This window comes from Antrostomus carolinensis, unplaced genomic scaffold, assembly GCF_000700745.2.
Source record: "Antrostomus carolinensis isolate BGI_N321 unplaced genomic scaffold, ASM70074v2 scaffold12068, whole genome shotgun sequence".
Classification (NCBI taxonomy): Eukaryota; Metazoa; Chordata; class Aves; order Caprimulgiformes; family Caprimulgidae; genus Antrostomus; species Antrostomus carolinensis.
Genome location: NW_010330948.1, coordinates 31,028 through 47,224, shown reverse-complemented (window position 1 = coordinate 47,224; position 16,197 = coordinate 31,028). Strand labels below are relative to the sequence as shown.

The window sequence follows — 16,197 nt, the reverse complement described above, 5'->3', positions numbered from 1 at the left end:
GAAAGGAAATGTCTAATCCCTTTAAGTTCTCATGTAAATTTCTTCTGTTCATGATATGGCATGCCATTGAGTTCCACACCTTGAGTATGTTGTGTGAGAAATTCATACGAAGTGCACTTTCATTTGTTTTGAACTTGTTGCTTAATGACTGTATATTCTCCCTAGGTCTTGTCTTAAAAGAAATAGTGAGTCCTTGTTGCCTATTCACCATCTTGATGGTGTTCATAATATCTGTATTATGTTTGTATGGCAAGGTTTTGGTAGCTACACGGGTGGCTTCTGTGAGAAGCTGCCACAAGCTTCCCCTATGTCCGACAGAGACAATGCCAACTGGCTCCAAGATGGATTCGCCACTGGCCGAGGCCAAGACCATCAACAACAGTGGTAGTGCCTCTGTGATAATGTAATTAAGAAAGGGAATTTAAAAAAAAAGCCTGCACATTTTGCAGACAGAATAATGAGAAGATGTGAGAGAAACAACCCTGCGGACACCAAGGTCAGTGAAGAAGGAGGGGGAGAACGTGCTCCAGGTACTGAAGCAGAGATTTCCCCACAACTTGTGTTGAAGACCATGGTGAGGCAGGCTGTCCCCCTGCAGCCCATGGAGGTCCATGGTGGAGCAGATGACGACCTGTAGCCCATGGAGGACCCCACACTGGAGCAGGTGGATGCCTGAAGGAGGCTGTGACTCCCTGGGAAGCCTGCGCTGGAGCAGGCTCCTGTCAGGACCTGTGGCCCCATGGAGAGAGGAGCACATGCCAGAGCAGGTTTGCTGGCAGGACTTGTGACCCCGTGGGGGACCCATGCTGGATCAGTTTGTGAAAAACTGTGGCCCATGGGGAGGGCTCACATTGGAGAAGTTTGTGGAGGACTGTGTCCTGAACTGGAGCTGTTTTACTTGTGTAATAGCCAGAGAGAAGAGAATGACATACACATGTACTTCTCTCTCGTTCCTCACCTACCCTCCCCCATCTGTAATGTGCCAGGCTGTAGCTTTATTGCCATTAGGAAGCTAACCAGGAACAACTAAAGCTTCCTCAACCAGATCCACACATCTACACTGACTCAATATTTTCAAAAGGGGAAAAATAGTAAAGACTTGGATTCTGAACTGGAGCAATGTGGTAAGAGATGAGCCTGGGCCTGAGCCATATGGTTGTAGTCCTTTCATTCCCCATTCCAATTAATGGTTTTCTAGCGTGAAATGAGATAGCATCATCAGAAAAGGCTGGGTGTTCCATTCCACAAAACTCTGGTGATTCATGGGGGAAGCATGTTGTGTCCAACATAGCTTTTCTTGTATAATTGTATTTATCTTCAGATAGAATCAGCTGTAACAGTCTAGGTACAAATTATTATTGGCATGTAAGTTTGAGGGAGAAACACTTAATTGACAAAGCCTGGAAAAAAAAAAAATTCAGACTCTCTCTGGAAGACTGCAGGCATAATATTATATAGTGAATTGCACTCTGGTGCCTTTGGATGTTGGTGAAGTTAAAGGATATGTGTATTTCACAGTGCTGAAAACTGGTTTCTCTATTTTTTCTATCCAATGTACAAAATAAAAATACTTTCCTTGCAAATTTAACTTGATAATTAGGGAGAGCAACCATGATTCTTCCCCCAGTGCATACACCTTGAGCACTGAATGACATATAGTGACTCGGGCAAAAAATTAATCTGGGGAGTAGAGACCTCCCAAAGTAGGGAGAGATTCCTCTTCATCATTTCTGTTTCCATAGAGTCCTAGTGCTGGGCCCTACTGCTGCTCTAGGATCATGGGAGCATTATGACTGTATTATGCTCATTTTATTTTGTTATTTTGGTAAGCTGCCAACATTGTCCTATGGAACAGAAGTAGAACACAGATTTTTTAAAAATTTTTTTTTCAAGAATTTATGTCTTGCTTATACCACAAAAGCATTTAATATCAGAAAAAGCAGTGGTCTAACCTGATTGCTTTCTTACTGCTTAATTTCAAAGGCCTGCTGCAGGCAAATGAAAGTTTTGGAGATGTTCACTAAACAGTTTTTATAAACATTTGTAGCAAAAAAACCAAGTATTATAAACAAATGAGCTATTACCAGTTCATCCAACAATCCTCCATAATGTTTCCTGTATTTTCCTTCTACTCTGTTTGAGTTTTCAGTTTTTCTTGTAAACCTATCTGCTCTAAAGGCAGAATCTGAACAGTTCCATGCCATCAGCCATTTTCATGATGGCAGAGTAGGCCCTAGGGGAAGAAATTACTGAGTCTATGCATTTGTGACTCTTAACTGGTGACTGATAAAACTCTAGCAAATTAGTGTCTCAGAAGGGTGTATTACTGAGAGTCAATTCTGAACTTTGTGTTTCCTTGAGTATGAGATTTTTGGTGTGTTTCTTTTCTACCACTTTAGCAGTGCTGAAGGCTGTGCAGATATTTATGAGTTATCAGCAAAGGGGTCTTCGTTGTGCAAGGACTGACAGTCCTGCTGCTGACCAAAGGCTGGTCAAACAGCATCAACAAGACTCTCTATCAAGTAAATAAATTTTGGCAAGTGATCCAATTACTGATAGGGAGTAACTTCTGAATCATACTGCCTTCTCGCTGGTCGCTACATCACTACAGTCACAGGCACTCTGCAGTTGTCATTAATGGTGTTTTTTTCATTATAAATCTGTTGAGTTATATGGCCTGTTTGGAAGATGATGTTGTTGGTATCAGGAATTCATTCTTAACACAATGTTGATGTTGTAAGTGTGGTGGAGGATGAGTATTTTCATACCACTGTATGTAGATATCATTGTACACTGTCATTTTCCTAACCTCTCCCTGAAGCTAAATAATGGAAGTATTACATATTTTTACAAGGGGTAAGATAAATTGAAGCAGAATTCTTTTTTGCTGTGAAGAACACACAAGAAACTTTTGTCAGTTTCAATGTTAAACTAGAAAGAACAGCTGAATTCTTGGTCCGTAATTCAACTTTACTACTCTATGGAAGGATATTGCTATTAAAACAATAGTGGATCCATTATATATTGTGTCCTGATTTGTGCATGCAGTTTGGAACCACATCACTAACTGCAGAGATGACAGAACATCTACAGAAAGACAAGGATGCTTAAAGTCAATGGTAATATGGGTATGACTAAAGCAACTTAATTTAGATAGTTTGAGAAAAGAAAGACTCACAGAAGGTCTTAATCTATAAATATCTGTCAGCAAAACAATATAGAGGAAAGAACTGAACTATTTGGTCTTCTGCTGATAGGGCAAGGAGCCTTATGCCAGCTCAGTTAAACCTTAGGAAAAAAAGTAACACAGCTGTTGAGCAACACAGAGTACAGGCCTGATGCATATATTCACCCACTTAGTCCCATGTTGCTTTTGTTGCTTAAATAAGGCATGAGATACTAGACAAAAACTATTCTGGAACTGCATTAGAGTTACTTATATAATTATAATAAAGCAGGAAATGAGAATAGAATCTACATTAATTTCCTGTATAAGAGATTAATAATCTTTCAGAGTGATTTTAGCAGCTTTTCACACTGATGTCAGTTCAGTCCATTTTTTATAAGGCATGTTGGAACCTTTTCACCAGTTTGGCTTTTTGGTTTCACTGTTTGATTCTTAAAAAAATAGAACTGTTTTCAAAAGCAGAAAACAGTTAACAAAATAACCTCAACTAAAATTTTATTTGTATGTAATAAAGAGCAATTTCTATATATCTTTGCCTGCCAGTGTTCAATCTGTAGTGTAAAAAAATGCATTGATATTCTACCAGTAGCTTAAAGCATTTTCTCAAATTTTGGTGGATTTTTTTTTTTTAATTTATACTTTTTTTAAAATGTGATTTTTGTCTTTTTTATGTTTCAGGATTCCCTTTAGCAGGTCAGTCAGGTGATGAAAAGACATCTCTGTGTAACTTTTGCTTGTAGTAATATAAGACTGGGACAAGTCAGTCAACCACTTTCTCCAATTCTCTCATTTAATAGGATCCATATAGCCTATAATTCTCATTTTCTCTATCCTGCCTCTTAGATTTCACTCAGTCATGTGAATTCTCTGACCTGATCCTTCCCTCGACAATTCAACACAAGTCTTAGATGCCAGATTCTTTTGTGAGAACCTCAGATTTTTACTTTCTCTACTGCTGAGACCTTTGTTACTTGAGACAAGAGCAGTAGTATTCCTATCACCCAACTTTCCCCAAGGTGCAAGCAGTTCTCTCTGTCACCTATGAAATGGGCCTAGGTTGATTAGTTAAATGTCAATAATGTTGACATCTTAAGTTAGATAAAAGGAACTCAACTCAACTATCATTTGGCATAATTTGAAGACCTTAATCTTCCAGTAAATTACAACTGTTAATTGCTAGTATTAACTTCCCAGTAATTGAACTGTGCCTCATAGACTGCAAGAAAGGAAAACAAATTCTGCCGGGTCATAGGCAATTTGGTCACTGGAGACAAAGCAGCCTCCAAAAATAAGGCGATAATCAACCTCACAGCATCTTCAAACATAATTTCTATTGAGCTACATGGAGGAGCTCTGGAGCATCTAAATGAAGCAAGAGGTTCCAAAAGAATTAAGTGAGTGAAGAAAGGAGAGAGCAGACCATTTATTCCTCCAAGTTTTTTGTTAAAAAGTGGAGAACCTCTGAGGCTGGCATGGCCTCATCCATGGCTTTTAAGCTGCAAGTGACTTTTCAGCACTTCACAAGAAATTCTCTCCCATGGCCTGTGTCACAAGGAGCTTTGACAGAAAATATTCTGGATGATCCAGATTCACAGCTTGGAGGAAGTAAGCCAAAAAAATCATCCAATAGCCTTGAAACCCAGGTACAGACTGAGTCCAGCTCCATTTTATCTCACTTTCTCTCACTTTTGAACTACTTCAAGAATGTTTTCTCTTCTCTACTCATAGCCTGTATTTCACAGTCAGGTGAAGTTTTTGATTTTTGCTTTCTTGGATCAGGAAATTTGGCTACCCAGGCTCTGAAAGGAGAGCAGCACATCCTTCTGTTCCCACATGTATGGTTCCTTCTCCCATCAGTTGTCTACCACAGTATTGATCCAGTCAGTAAGCTTTCCTTTCTGGTGTAATAATAGATGATTTGAACTCCTGTTCTCATTTCTCATATTCCATGCAACCTATGGCAAGAAAGTCCAACCCTGCAATGAACATGCAAGGGATGAAATCAGCTTAATTATCAAGGCCGAGAATTGTAATCCCTCATGGCGATTCTACACAGAAAAGCAGTGAGGTTTTGTGTAAATTTATTAAACTGCTCCTACTGATTTTTCTTTAATTGTAGTATTCATTTAAGTAAGAACAAGCAGCCAAATATATGTTCTATATTATATTTGTAAAGCATATCCCTATAGGAAACAATACAATACAATATCAACTGAACTGTGAAAGTAGATGAAAAATGCAAAAGATACATGTGGTCATGTCACAAATTTGTGCTACAGACAAGGGAAAAATCAGCTGTCTCTCGTGACTGTCACACAGAATTACTTAACAGATTAAGCAGCTAAAAGGGAGAAAAACATTAAAAAGTATATCCAGAATAATGGATTATCGAAAACTTTGTATACAAAAATTATTTAAAGCCTGTGCTGCTTGTTTTTCAAAACCCAACAAAAATATACTTTTTTTTTTCAGGAGAGACGACAAGGAAGTTCTAATTCTGTGTTGGGTTTTTTTGTTTGTGGGGTTTTGGGGGTTGGTTGTTTTTTTTCTTTTTTTGTCATGTCTGCTGCTTCTCCCATGAGTTGTGCAGAGCCAAAAATAAATCATTAGGTCATGCTGATATATTTTGGGATGTTTTATAGAAGACTCTTTCTATACTTCTAAAGAACCTCTTGACTGTTAGAAATAAAGTATAAATAGAACAGTTTTTATTTACTTGCCAAGCTGGTTCCTTAGCTCTTACAAAAATTCCCAGGAATAAAAAAATTCAAAGTTAAGATTACTTCAGCATTTATTTGCTAGTATTGTAAACATGGTCTCTACTAAAAATTCTATAGCACTCATGGCTATGCCACTTGGCAAATGTTTATTTCATCAATATAAATTGCATTTGTAGATAGGGATAACTGTTTATATACCAGTCCAGATGTATCCACTAATTGGGCCAGCATGTCTTTGTTTCGATTTTTAAGAACAATATTAGGTTTAAAGCTGGATGTGTGCTTTGTCTAAACTTATGCTGTGTTTCCAGATGATAATTAGGAGAAAAATCTGTCCCAAAAAACTTGCAAAAATTGTAAAATTTCAGACTTATGTAAATTTTGAATTTGAAGATTTCCAATTACCAAGCTCGAAAAAGCATTTTGCAAAAATAATCATTCTGTTAAAATAATGTATTAGACTTGCATTTTAATAAACAGCTCTGCATGATGGAAATTAAAATAATTGCCTGGGTAAAATCTTATTATTTATTTATTAGATTTTTATTACTGTTGCTGTTCGTTGATAGGCCTCAAGGAAGCTAATTATTTCATCTCAATGCCAGGTTTATAAGTTAGCTGTCTTTAAACAGTTGCAGCTTGAATAATTTATAAAGGTTTGAAACATTAAATCATTAAGAGTTTTTAAGAAATAGTATTTTTTAAAAAAAAAGCTATATGTCTTAGTTTTAGAATAACACTAAAAATTTTTAGATGAAACATTTTTTTTTTCTCTTCTAATTAAAGGTTTTGAGAGACAAAATTTCTATTCTTGGATACCATAGCCTTCAAACTGTGATTTACAAACAGAAGAAACTAATGAGATAATGAGTCCTAGCTGTCTACCTCAACCGTGCTGTTAAACATACAGCTCTAGATTTTTTGACAAGTCCTTGCTGGTTTGCCTTGAAACTGGACTGTAGTTTGTATGCTCAGTAGTTCAGAAATTCAGACACCTTAATTTATGCATCTGGAATGGAGCAGACAGTTGGGGCAGCATCCTCATTAGCAGTCATATGTGTTATCCCTACTTACAAGTACTACTACATTAAATACTTGATTTAAAAAAAAAAAAAAACACCCTCTAATTCTGTAAATACCTTAGGTAGTATCATAAGAACTTTATCTATTAAAGTTAACTTTGTTCAAAAACCAGCATCTATATGGCAAAACTAACAGTTGTCCTAAAACATTTTCTGTTTAGTTTATTAAATCAGCATTTTACTTTATTGAGATAAACAAGTTATTTTCTGAGATGTTTATTTGATTACTTATGGATTATAGCTGTAAAATGCCAAATACCTTCCAGATTATTTTGCTACAAAGTTGTACTATTTCATTTCCTGTTTGTTGTGTTCTAGAGCACCCACTTTTATTCTTCTTTTAATTTGATACACAAGGTGCTTAAGAAGCAAAATAATATTGCTACCAGCAGGTGGTATACTTGTACAAACAGAAGAGTTGAATGGAAATTTTTATTTAAAACTTTTTTTTAATCTTCTGATTGAAACAGTATTTTGGTTAAATCTTTAAAATTATGACAGTGTAAGCTGCTCTGAAAATTCCTGCTATTTTTCCTTTTTTTTTTTTTTAATTAATAAAAGCCTTCAATTTTTCATTTTGGAATTTTATTTTATTTTCATATTATATTTCTTCACAGCAGGAGTGTGTAAGGTGTTGTCATGGTACTTATTTTTTATGTGATGTTATAACAAACATAATAGTCAAAATGTTAAATGATTTTTTTTTTCTTGAAATTGGAAGATCATTTGCTAGATAATTCAATTTTTGTGTCAATTAAACTTTGAGATATAACCACATTTTGAATAAGAAAAGCTGCACACTTAGCATTTTACTTAATTTTTGCCATCTACAATGATGCCTCTCATCTAAGCCGTTCTATTTGGTTTTGCAGTCAATTAAAAAAGAGAGAGGCAACTTCAATTCACCATTCATTCCATCTTGGAGTTTTTTATATTGTGGCATCATGGTAGTACTTATGAAATCTTACTAAGTACACTGCTGTGCTGAGATGGCGTGACATAACAAAAAGTGCTTGAATAATAAAAATGTCCTAAAATACTGTATATTCTTTCAAGACATTTTACCAAAGTTAATTTTACCCAAATTTTTGTCTATTTGAAACTCTAAAAAGCCTTTTTGGGTTTGGGGAGTTTTGTTTCTTCTCTGTTTGGAGTGATGAGAACACATTCTGAAACAGAAGAAAGGTTCCAAACTAGAAATCTGAGTTAAGCCACAGAGTATTGTTCCAACTACTTTCTTTTCCTTTTCTTCAAAGATAGTATTACTGTATGTCTTAATTTTAGTAACCTTAAAATTTACAGTGTTTTAGTGTTTCTAGGGATACAATTTATTACTTCTAGAATTTGGTGCACTTGCATTCTGTTGTTATTGATATTTTGTTACTAAAAAACCCCATTGTGATTTTGGTGAGTCAAACACTGAGAATTTATCTATCCACTTTTTATGTTGCCTCAGTTGTTCATTCAGTGTCATTGGATTAACTAAAACAAACTGAGTATAGAATTTCAGGAAATTATATTGTTTCATTTAGCTGTACTACGTATAGTGTCCTACTATTGCACGTTACTGTTTGGATAGACTTGTCAAAGTTACCTCACGTTACTTTAAATTTGTTTTATGTTAAATCAATTTGATAATTTAAAATATTCCACTTACCTTAATTTTACTTTGTAGACATATGAGTTATTGTCATTTCCACTGCTAATTTTTTAAGAGGTACATGACTTTTTTCTTATACTTTTTCCCCCATACAGTTTTATGTATGGTTAGTCTTATTTCCCTAAAACTACTGCGTCTTGGTATAAGTTTATTGTTGTTTAATAATGTAGCAGGCATTCCAGAATGAACATCTCATTCTGGGAGCTAATCTTTATAAAAAATCTAGACAATCAAGATAATTTTTAGTCCTTCCTTGTGTGTGTTTGTTATTGGTTTTTTCTTTCAGACTCTATGTAATACACTAAAATACCCAATCCCTTTACAGATTGTCTGTATTTTAGATACATTTTCCTGATGTTCAGAAGCAAGTTATCAGACCATACAGTATAATCTGGGAATTAACATCCTTAGGAGTCTGTGTTTCAGGTATTGCCATAGCTAAAAGAAGCATCTCTATGGTCACAGCCTCCCTTTTACATCTGCTGGCGTTACTGTCCTTTCTGATGTCTCATCTAACTGAAGATTAATACATCTGGAAAGATTTCTGTTTTCAGCTTCCACTTTCTATTTTTCATATTTTGAACTTCATTGTCCTCAATTTTTTCACCGAAATTAAGTCATAAAAGTTTCAGGAGTTGGAGGGTTTCCCTAAGAGTGTGTATTAAATACACCTTTTTTTCCAGTGCCTTAAGAAGAGAATAAAAGCCACATAAATCACCTCCCTTTTCTCTAACAAGGATGCTACACTTTAAAACAATTCTTAGAAAATTCTTCTCCAGGAATTTAATGGATCATTAGTCGTCTTCTGATAGTTTTTGTTCTCTTTTCATTTGTAGCCAATTCTGTGTTCCTCTCAAGTTTGTCCTTCATTATTAATGCAAAACCATTAGTAACATGATAATGGGAGAGAAATTGTTGGCAGTTTTCTTTTTGCTTTTGAAAGGTGACTTCTCTGCTCCTGTGCTGATGATCAGTGGCAATATTTTCTGTTACTTTTAATTCCTACGTGCTCTATTTCACCCTTATTTCAAAGTCCACATGAAAACCGTTCCACTCACCCAAAGCTACAACATACAAATACCAATCTCTGTGGAAATTTGCAGGTTTATGAATTGCATTCATCCTTCACAAGTGTAAACAAATTCAAAACTTTCTCATTCCTATTTTAAAAACTTTTACCATTCTCTAGTCTCCACAAGGAAACCTGTGGGTCAACTAATTTGTAATCCGATGGTAAATTGTGCTGCATATATTATCAACTGTATTAAAAGGAACTTTTTTTTTCCCTTTTTCCTGTTCATAAAGTAATCATAGAACCCCACAAATCAGCCCTAAACTACACAGACTTCTGGAGTTCACTGCCTTAAACAAAAGTAGCTCAAAATATTATAAATTATCTAACAGATATACTTTAAAACCCAATATTTATCCATCCATAATTATTCACAGGGATTTCTTTCTTTCCCCATCCACTTTCACAATTATCTCTCTTCCTTCCATTAGTTTCCATAGTCATTGGTTTTCTTCTCACTTGTCTATTCCTTACAAACTTACTACTTCTCAATTTTTCCAGCTCAGTGTTGCTTTTTCTTCACCAATCAATAATTACATTTCAAACCTTTTATCTACGCTTTTCAATTGATTTGCCTGCCAATCTGTTGTCTTTATTGTTTCCCATTTCCCAGTATCATGGAAAATATTTCCACAACAAACCTTTTAATCTGTCCTTCTGTTTCACTCCTGCTCCAGTAAAATTATTCCAATGAATATTATCTATTGGTTAGACTCTATTACTTTTCTGTTTTAATTCCTCACTGCCTAACTGTAGACTTTTATATCAAGTCCTTTTTCATTTTTAGGGCTCTGACTTTGTCTACACTTCTCCTCAAATTTCACCAGTCATTCCTGTGTCATGTCTCTTCTCATTTTAATTTTTCACATTTTGGCACCCCTACACAGGAGATACAAAAATACGTCTCATCCCTTATGACGCTTCTGAATATGGCAGTGCTGGCATGCCTTCTAGCCATGCTGCTGGGATACAAGTCATCTAACTGGACTGCTGTAATCTCCACACCAGCTCCTCCAGCTGTCAGTGACCAGAACACTAACTGCTTAACTAAATTTGCAGGGAGCTCCGTTGCTTTCTCTCTCATTTCACCCCATGCTAGTTTACTGCACTGATTACAAGTACAAGTTAAAGTGGAGAAAAAGCTAACGATCACTGACAATCTAGCCATCCCGCAGGAAATGCTATCCCTAACCAAAAGCCTAGGCATCTCTTGTTTGCCCACTGCCACAACCTTGCTTTCATCACCATTCTCAAAAATGTATCGCCAGTGCCCTTTCCACCCACTTCTGAGGTTCTTCTTCATGATCTGTCTTTCAGCTGTTAAGTCATCTCATCAGTTCATAAACATAGTATTATTCTTAGTTTTCAGTATTTCTAGGATTCTTTAGCATGGTCTTTGGAAAAACATAATGGAGCTTTGTGATTTTCATAACTAATTTGTGCGTGTGTGTGTAGGGTAACTATACTAGTTATGTTAATTAAAGCTTCTGATATTTGTTTCTGTTCATGTACAACAAGACTTTGTTTTCTTTTAGCTATTACAATGTGGGATGTGATTTTTTTAATACCAGTCTCACCATCTTGATAAAACCAGTAGTCACTGTTTTTCTGAAGGTTTCAGAAAAACCTTCACTCTAATACAATTGTTGTATCTGTTGCTATACCACTTCTGAACAGTATTTGCTCTTTCATTGTTACAGAAGACTTATACTACTTAGATCTTCTGGCAAATAGTTTTATATTTTGGCTTGCATTTTTTAAATGTAATAAATATTGCAAAAGTATTAATTTGTATTTTTTGTATTTAAAATTTTCTTTTACTTACTGTTGTTTTTAATGTTACAAATTTTCTGTTGTTCATTTTACCTTAGGAAAATGCTTTATATTTTTCCCATACACATTTTTTCTCATTTCTCAAAACATAGTCAGAATTCCACACCATGAAAAGAATTGTTTTTCCCTTTTAAAATATGTTACAGAAAAACAACCAGAGTAATTATTGAAATTATAGATCATAAATTCTTTGCCTTTTCTGTGCAGTTTCCCAGTATTACAAAGACTATGGATTCTCTGACATCCTTCCAGTTCTGTGACCCACCTCTTTTTCTAAACAACTTTTGCCCCTTCCCCCATGCCTGCAGGCTTATTCCTCTTCATTAACATATTCGGACTTAATCTCTTCCATCTGGCAGCCCATCCTTTGGGCTGCAGTCTGAGGATTTTATGGACATGTGCACTACTCTCCACTGTTTGTATTTGCCTCTAGTTGCTGTAGCTGTAGGTGACATACAACAACTGCATTTGTACGTGAACAGGGGCTGGGTTTTACAGCCATGGAGCTGCTGTCATGAGTGCTGACTGCCCACAGGGCCGACAAAGGCTTGCTGCTTAGGACAGTTAATATTCATAAGTAAAATAAAAAACCCTTCCCATACACCTCTTTGGAGCTGTGGCTGAAGGATTTAATAGAAAATCTTTCAAAAGTTGTCTTTTAAAAGTCCGAGCTATAGAGATGTTGTGAAAAGGCAGGGAGGGCTTTGCTATTCAGGCTATCTTGATATTCCTCTAGATTGTTTCTGCGGCAGAGAGCTACAAAATTTTTCCTCCAAGAAGGTCATAGATTGGGCTACCTGAAATAGCTTACTCCATCTTAATAATCTTTGTCCCCAAATATATGGAGGTGTGAGTAGTATGGTAGCAAAGAGTATTATACAGAATTCTGGCCAGCTTCTGAGTTTGCTCTAACTCAAAGTCCACATTGTCTATCTGAGGTAGCATAAAACCACTTTGCCTTTCCATCCCATGCTGGCCTCTACAAGATAAAATGCTGTTTAAAGAGTGAGCTGCTAAGCAGGCACCAGTGATGACAGTTGAAACAGAATTTGTAATCCTTCAATAACTGTACTAAAACAGGGATTGTTCCATTAAAATGTGTACATTCTGTGTCTGTGTTAACAATGTGAAATACTGCACATCTGAAATTTGTGATCAAGTTTGCAACATGCACACCACTCCAAATAAAATTTTTCTTTGTTAGTAAACTTGTCATATCACGAGTTTCATACCAGCCCTCATTATTATAAGGATAGTAAATGTTTATATTGAATTATATTACAGTTTGTAAGGAAATGATCTTGACAGTTAAACTCATGGTGCAGAGTTCTTTGGGTCATGTGTTTTAGGGTGCATTTTAAATAACTTCTAAGTTAAGATATTACAGATATATGTCTTTTTTGAAGTATGTAGGAGTAGCTCATGAATGATCCTATAAACTTTCAGTTCTTAAAAAAAATTAATTACAGTATGCATAATATGCACTTTTTCATTTAAACAAGCCTGATTCAAAATGTCACTTAACTGGTATAAAAGATATGGGGAAATGAGAAATTACATGTAACCTAGTTGGCTGTGGAAATGAGGATTATTAATAATAGACATTATTAAGAAAAGTAAAGCTTTTTGAGATATTATACTTGTTGCAGAAATAAATTACTAAAATGACTCATTTTAGTCAAGTCACTTATAGGAAAAACAGACTGAAGCAGAGATGTGGACAATTTGGAGACCTGTCCTCTTCTAGGGCTGACTTGTGTCTAGTACATTGTTAGAAATTGTAGTTCTGCTTGATTTACAGCCATCATTTAAAGCTACCTAATAGCTACCTAAATTCCTGAAAAATCTTAAAGACTGAATGATATCCACAGGATTAGAATGTAAGTATTTCTAAAGTACTGTAATCTAGGGGCTAGACAACTTAGTACAGATTCATTCCATAGCTCTGGACTTTTAAAGCAGGGTAAATTCTTAGTTTTAGGCTGGAGTTTGTGGACACAGTCTTCTACTTACTAGTATTTTTATTCTAATCCGAAGATGTAATAATATAACTTCTTAGGAAAATCCCATAAATTTGTCTTTCTACAATGCAAGTGATGAAACTCAATTGTTCAAAATTTTCTGTAAGTATAGCCATCAGCTTTTCAGGTGTCTACTTTCTTGCTAACGATAGGGTATGGGAAAATATCTTGTCTTTTTGTTAAAGATGTTGCTCAAAGAGTCAAGAGTAAATCTGAGAGTAACTGGTTAAGATTCAGAAACTTTTTCTTTAGGGTTCAGTTACCATCTTCCAGTATCTGGAAGTATATAATAACATTGCAGGATAGATTCCTGTAGAAAACTCCAGGAAGAAACTTCAGCTGTGTTTGAAAAAGCCATGTAATTTGTGATTAGGAGTAAGGTTTGTGTTCTATTATTTCAAAATTTTTACTTTGCATCATTAATATGTATTTCAGTCTTCGATCACTGGTGAACTTGTAACATTTTTTTTTTTAATCTCCAAAATAGACTGTATCCTCTGACAATTTCATCACTTCTTTACTTAGCACTTTATTAAAGTAGTGACTTTAAAATCTGTTTTACTTTCAGCTAAGAATATATGATATTCTTCAGACTGATTAATGAAATTAATGGATTACTTGATTAAACACAGAGCAAATTATATTTTTTTGTTTTGAATATTTCTTAATTTCATAAAGTTTTTAATTCTTGCATAAATGTATTGTTCTTATCAACCTAACAATCATCTTTCATTATTATTATTGCAGAGACAAATAACATTTCAGAGAATTCTTGTGTTTAAAAGAGTTTTCCTTAATATCTTCACTCCTGTTTCATCATGACTTACTCTTAGATGGAAGTCAAAAGGGAAAGTTTCTTTCCTTTAAGAAAAATCATTATGATAAAAATTATGATAAAAATCATTATGATAAAAATTAGGATTATCTTTGATATCATCAGTTTAAAACATAAACTAGAAGTGCACAAAGAATCTTTAAGCTTTTTCATTTAAACTCTGGGGCAGTTGTCTTCCCATTTTTTAATTCATATCACATAAGGGTGAAGGAGATTTAGCAATCACTATAGAATTATTCAGCACTTAGTGTAGGAGGAGAAATGATGGACTGATACTTCAAGCTAACATGAGATCTGTGAGCAAAAACTGTATCATAGTACAAAACCAAAGTAGACTATTTTACTAAGCAAAAGATAATTGGCACTCAAGACAGCAAGATATTTCTGTCTCATGGCATGCAGACCAGGCCATTAATGCTGTGTCTTCCCACCATGAGACCTCAGAGTTATTGCCTCTACGTAAGGTACTCTGAACTGTTCTAGGTGAGGAGGCAGTTCCCACTGAACTCCTGAAGTTGTCTTCTCACTGCTTGAGGATAAGTAAATTGCCTGTCTGCAAGGCAGTAACAGGGACCTTCATGCAAACTCAAGAACATGGTGAAAATTTCATTCAGAATGCAAAAAAAATACAATGACTAAAAATGATGGTGTGCTACTTCTGAAAGTTTATCAGTGGATAGAAGATATGCTGCTACATCTCCTCCCTTTGGTGCTCTGCTCTCCAGAACTGATCCAGGTCTCATGACAGCAGTTTTTAAAGTTGGACAAGAACTCACACAAGCGTGAAAAAAGTAATTAAGTGGACTGTAAAAAATGAAAAGATCTGTTCTATATTAGCATATTCCTACATTTCCTCTGGAAATGGCTATCAGCACATAGCTTCTCAAAGTGAAGGCAATATAGAAAACAGTGGCTGAACACCAGGAAAAATCCAGCAGAGATGTAGCCCATACATACAAGTTGAAAACAACTGTTTTTTTCCATCTGCCTTTTGTCCACTCACCTTCAGAGTTCTGTAGATTGAAAATGACTGGTTTCAAGCAGTGGCTCCCTAGTTACATTCTGCAAGGTCATGATCTGCAGAGTCATTGTAAGTGTATAGTGTGTTCAATTACGAGTTTGATGATAAGGATGCATCCTCAAACATTTTAGGTATTTGATAGTGATCCAAAAAGCTTTTAAAATGTTCACTTAAAATGCAGCTTGGCCTGAAGATCCTACAGCATGCTTGTAAAATTGATGTGGGAGATGTTTGTGTTGATAATGTCAAGTTTTCGGAAAGTGGAGCTGACCATTCTTTAGGACTGATGTTGTATACCAGATGATTATATATGTGTGTGTTTTGCTTTGAATATAGATTAACAATGGTTTATATCATTCTGCAGAACTTTAATATTGCTTTTGAATGTAAAAAGGCAATATAGTGTAAAGATGGCCATGGTTGTTAATGGCTTGTATTAGCTGGAAGCTATAAAATCATCCTAGTACCCTGTTAGTGCTGGAATAATAATTTACCAGGACAATTACCACATGGTGGAATTTTTTTGCTGCTCTAATTCAGTGTTATTAATAATGAATAAAATTGCAATTTTCTCAGGTTGCTGGGGGCAGTGGGGAATTATTTCAATGAATATTTCAGCACATTAGTTTAATCATAGTTCCACAAAATTCAAGTGGGCAATATTTTATACTTCTAAGTTCAGTCTGCTAAGGGACCATAGTCATTAAATTGCAAACTATTTGCACTGAGGTCCATTCTATGATTTACAAGCCTTGTTAAAAACACT

General features: G+C 35.2%; 1 protein-coding gene across 1 annotated transcript in view; it reads left to right on the top strand.

Moving 5' to 3' along the window:
* The window catches only part of LOC104528917 (neurobeachin-like), a gene marked incomplete at both ends in the record, with an annotated part of 163,664 nt that overhangs the window by 124,310 nt on the left and 23,157 nt on the right, over positions 1-16,197 (top strand).